Source organism: Furipterus horrens, unplaced genomic scaffold (genome assembly GCF_987537825.1).
Source record: "Furipterus horrens unplaced genomic scaffold, mFurHor1.1.pri manual_scaffold_3, whole genome shotgun sequence".
Lineage (NCBI taxonomy): Eukaryota > Metazoa > Chordata > Mammalia > Chiroptera > Furipteridae > Furipterus > Furipterus horrens.
This window is the reverse complement of record NW_028327173.1, coordinates 47,781,535-47,786,810: the sequence shown is the minus strand read 5'-3', so window position 1 is coordinate 47,786,810 and position 5,276 is coordinate 47,781,535. Positions and strand designations below refer to the sequence as shown.

The 5,276-nt window shown below is 37.0% G+C and overlaps 1 non-coding gene across 1 annotated transcript; it reads left to right on the top strand.

Moving 5' to 3' along the window:
• The first annotated feature begins 1,223 nt into the window (after positions 1-1,223).
• LOC150015045 (small nucleolar RNA SNORA25) lies at positions 1,224-1,350 on the top strand. Its single transcript, XR_016510339.1, has one exon. It is a non-coding gene; the product is annotated as a small nucleolar RNA SNORA25 (small nucleolar RNA).
• Positions 1,351-5,276: the final 3,926 nt, after the last annotated feature.

Sequence of the window (5,276 nt, the reverse complement as noted above, 5' to 3'; positions counted from 1 at the left end):
TGTAATGTGAAAGAAGAGAGGCCATCTAGGAGTGACCAAAAGGACAGTGGGGAAGAGACGTTCTCCACAGCTCTTGAGTAGATGAACCTTGTGTGATACATCTTGCTGTCACTTTTCTTGGAAGAGAAGATTAAAGCAAAAATTCAAATTTATGTATCAGTTGTGGATAATTGTTACTGATTCACAAAGAGGGCAGGGGAAAATATTGAGGAAATCCAAGGGTTTCCGTGGAGTACTTTCTGATGCTCCATGTCTGGTGGGGGAAGGCAAGAAAAGTTTCTGTTGGAGCTATGCATTCCAGACCTCATGGATGAGATCCATCAAGCATAAAGATTCTAATTCTGCCTTTGGATGAGATCACCAACCATGTGGCATACAGGCTGCAGGCTTATCAGGTAACTTGGTACAAGAGACCTGCTAAATAACAGTGCTATATTCTGCGAAATACTGAGGAACGTCACAAGATTGTGATGGCATCTTCTAAAGGTGTCTTTTGAAGTTAAGCAAACTAGTGTACTGCCATGTACTAGTTTTGGAGTCTTGGACAAGTGACTTAGCTCCCCTTTGCTGCAATTTCTTTCATCATAAATCATCTTCTTGGAAAAAGTTGATGAGGGTATTAAATGAGATGATGTATTCATAATGGAGTATTATTTTCTTATCAATAAACCAATATCATTTACTCCAAAACAGACCATAATTATTTAAGTGGCCTTAGAAAGAGGTGTAGATAACTTATCTAGAGGCAAGAAGGTAGAGTATTTGAATGTAGATGCTAGTAACTGGGAGTCTGTGTAAGTGCTCTCCTATTGCTTCAACTTATTCAGTAAATTAGAAAGAATCATCAGCTGAGAGTGGGGGATAGGTGAGAGGGTAATGAGGGTTTGAGAAGAAGTGAAGCTGTGAAATACTCACCTAGCATTTTAGGCAAGTGAATGAACTTGGAATGAATAGTATGACTGCCTGGAGAGAAACTGTGCCTGTCATGCAAGTGAGAAGTTGCATCTGGCTAATGTTTGAGTCTTAGCAGGTATTAAGTCCATAAATGATGCAATATCACATTCATACCACATGGGGTTCAGGTGACCATGTGGCCCAGGCTGTCTATCCGGAATGGTATATCTGATCTTCCTAGTCTTAACATCAGATAGGCCCTGTCCTGCCGTGCTCCGCTGTGACAAGGAAGTGCTCAAGCAAGTCTTGGTGTTCTAATTAGAAGTCACAGGTCATTTCAAAGAGAGTTTATGGGACCAAAACCAGGAGCTCTTAACGCTGTGACCTAAGATTGAAGTTCTCCATAGGATGTAATAGACACTCAATAGTGCTATGTTTTCCTGAGGAGCTATAAGATTTAAAAAAAAAAGAAGTCAAGGGCATTTGGTCCACACCTCTAGTGTGTCTATGCCTCCCCAATGCATATCACTGGCCTCATTGGAAGTTTCTAAGGAGCAGCCTTCTGAATGCAAAGGAGAAATGGAATAACTAAGTATGACTTTACATCAGGAGAAGAAGTGGAGAATCTAGTGTCATCAGTAGACTGATTTTGTGATGTAACCCTGGCTGTGGATCTGGCAGCTGCCTAGTTTTTCTTGGTCCTGTTTACTTGTCAAACCTTGTTCTGCAGGTCCTTGGTGATTTCATGAACTACCCTATGTCTTTTCCATAGATTCATCTACTTTTCAAGGAAGCTGGAATTGCTTCCAGATGCTTAGAACTATGAAGCCTGATTGATAAACACAGTGAAGAGTACTACTGGCATGGAAGTGAAGAGATCACTGACCCTAAAAGCAATGTAATCAACCAGAAGGACTTGCTGCAGTGTAAATGGGAGGTAGTATACATGCATAATCAAATAACCAAGAGAAAACTGCTTACACTAAACATAAGTTTCAGAAATTGGCTGGAGTCCATGTTACATTCCAAAACATCAGGCTTGCTTGAAGAACAATTACGGCATCTCTGAAGACAAATGCAGAGTTCAAGAAACGTTCTGGGATAATGATGACTATGATCCTATAAAAATTTGAAAGAATATATGCACCCCTATGTTTATTGCAGTGTTATTTACAATAGCCAAGTTATGAAAGCAACCCAAGTGCTCATCAGTAGGTGAGTGCATAAAAAGGTGTGGTACATTTACACAATAGAATACTATGCAGCCATAAAAGAGAAGAAAATCTTACCCTTTGTGACAGCATGAACAAACATGGAGAGTGTCATGCTAAGTGAAATAAGCCAGTCAGAGAAAGACAAGTGCCATATGATTTCACTCATATGTGGAACCTAATGAACAAAAACTAATGAACAAAGCAGAAATAGACTCACAGATACAGAAAACAGACTAACAGCTGTCAGAGGGGAAGAGGGTTGGTGAACTGGGTGAAAAAGGAAGGGATTAAGCAAAACGAACAAACAAACAAACAAACACAGAAAACAGTACGGTGACTGCCAGAGGGAAAGGGGAGCAGAGAAAGGTAGAAGAGGGTAAAGGGGGGATAAATGGAGATGAAAAGAGATTCGACTTTGAGTGGTGAACACACAGTACAATATACTGATGATGTATTATAGAATTATACACCTGAAACCTAAATAACTTTATTAACCAATGTCACCCCAATAAATTTAATGAAAATTAATTTCAGTAAAGAACTGAATTGGATCCATGGTGTTGTGAGTAACCCTACACACAAGCTTACTTTTGAGCAAAGCAGATATTGGCAATTCCTGAAGATGGCTGTGGGACAAGAAACCATCATTAGACTGAATTGCCACTATCTTTAAAACACTTATGGAAAAGGTCTAAAGCTTATGATGTGATCTGGTATGAGGCTAAGGATTCATATCTGGCATATGCTATTGAGCATAGGAGAATTCTGATGAAAGAGTCTGAAACTGTACAGGGTTGGAGCATTTCCTCTGGAGTCAAGACAGTCTTGCTCTGCTGCCATGTATTAGTTAAGAACTTTGGGCATGCCAGTTCCTTCCTTGAGCTTCAGATTTTCATCTGTAAATGGTAGTATGTAAAGTACCTCAAAGCTTGTTATGAGAATTAAGTGAGATAATATAGTCCTGCTTTGTAATACTTTAATGACTTTGAAAAAGCAAGAAAATATATAGTAGGAAATTAATAATTTTGTCCTATGACTCCAGTTATAACAATAAACTTATTATGTTAAAACCTATTTTAGGCTCCCCTACAACTATAAAGAAATGAGTATTTTCTGATACTTATTCATTTTTTGATTCCTACTGCCCATCACCTACTACACACTCAACAGGTGTTAGTTGAGGTAGGGTCTGTAAAAGTAATCAGTACCAATAATTGCTTATATAAGCCAAACTGCACTTGTCCTCAAGACTCCTTTCAGAGAAAATTATGGAAATTATTAACAACCATTTATAAACAATGGCCAAAAATGACAGGAAATATTGATGGGGAAACACCTAGAGAGCATGAAATACTAGCAACATAGGCTATTTAACTTATACAGGAAGCAGTTCTAATTAGTGAAATATACCATCTGATTGTGAAAAAAAGTTTCCCTTAGGATTTATTTAAAATTAGTCTAAGTAATTGAGCCATGCAAAAGAAAGTCACATTTTAACATCTAGAAGCTATACCATTAACTGGTAAAATCAAATATAAAGAGGATAAACAAGCCGAGATAAAACCTTATGATTCTATATGCAATTCTGAAAACCTAATTTCATGATACAAAAGTATTCAAAGAGTATTTTGTAATTACAAACCAATAAGGGAATTCATCCAGGAGGAATAATTATGTAATTTCTGCATGGCTTCATTGTGAGAGGCTTTGAGAAAGGAATAAATAGATTCTTCTATCATTATGACTCCTGCAGGCAATGACTCACCATTACAACTGGGACCGCATCCTAGAATAGTGTTTTTTCCTTTGTGTAACATATAAGAAATTAAATAGACTATATTTCACAGTAATTTAAAACAAAAATTTTAGAAACCACCAAACCTGATTCAGTTTCTGAGATTTTTGCCAATAACAAGATTAGCAATAGGTTTAAGCTATTACTAAAAATCAAGAAATTTCTATTTTGAAATGATTTTTTGTTTGCCTTAAGTTGTTGGTCTTAAATGGTGGGAAAATAATGTATATCTTCGGTGACCTGTGGTTCCATAAATACTTGTGGTAACAAAATGTCATCTGTGTAACTAATTGTTTAGTTTCTAAATTCTCAAAACTAACACTATAAATTGTATTAAGAAACTTTTGATTTACTCTAATCCTGCTATTGCATTTTAATCAATGAACATTTTAACAACCTCATTATAAATCTGCATATTATTAACAATAAATGATGGCCCTCAAAGACTAAAAATTTAACAGATACCAAAAAAAAATATGACCATAAATAAGTTACTCTAAAAACGAAAATGAAAAATCTTTTAACCCTCTGTTTATCTCATTGTGAATTGAGAATTTGCAAATTTTTGCCTGATAACTGGTGTTTATTTACTTAGTTCCATTACTATTTCCAGCAAAACTTGTGACTGGAGAAAAAAAATGTAAGATTTCATTTTCTGTACAAGCCATGGTAACCAGTCACCCAAAGTGGACTCAGCCCCAGATTGGATGTTTTGCCTGAAAAATACAAAGAGGAAAGCACTAAATGCCAGCAGGTGTGAACAGAGATACAATCTGTCCATACAAGCAATGCTGTAATGCAGAATCTTGCTTGTTTACCGTATAACCCATCTTCCACTGAAATTATATGTTCTAAATTCACAAACTAGGAATTCAAAGACAAGTCAAACCAGGCCGTGAACTGGAGAACCTTACAAATCTCTGAAATTTCACACATGATTGTATGGGTTCCATACTATAAGCCCTATGGGGCACTGGTTACCTGAGTAGACTCAGGCCACACTTGGTCTACATGGATCAGATCCCAGCTCTGTCACTTACCAGTCTATTCACCTGTGATAGATTCCTCACAAGCTTATTTCTGAACCAAGCCAATTGCTGGCAAACTGAGTGAAGGTCTTGTAATAAGTGATCCGTATCTTAGTATCATTTATGATTATCCTACTTAAAATATTTTTTTAATAGGAAATTATTATAGAATGTTTTTACACTTAGAAAGACCAAGTCTTCTACTTCTTACTATTCATTCACCTCTCTTTTCAGGGTTTCCAGAACATTCCTACTGCTTGGTTACTCTGCTGTATCTGTCCTGAGATGATGGAGTATGGAGCTGAGCTGCATTGCTCCAGGCCTGACAGCTTCCTGTTGCCAAAG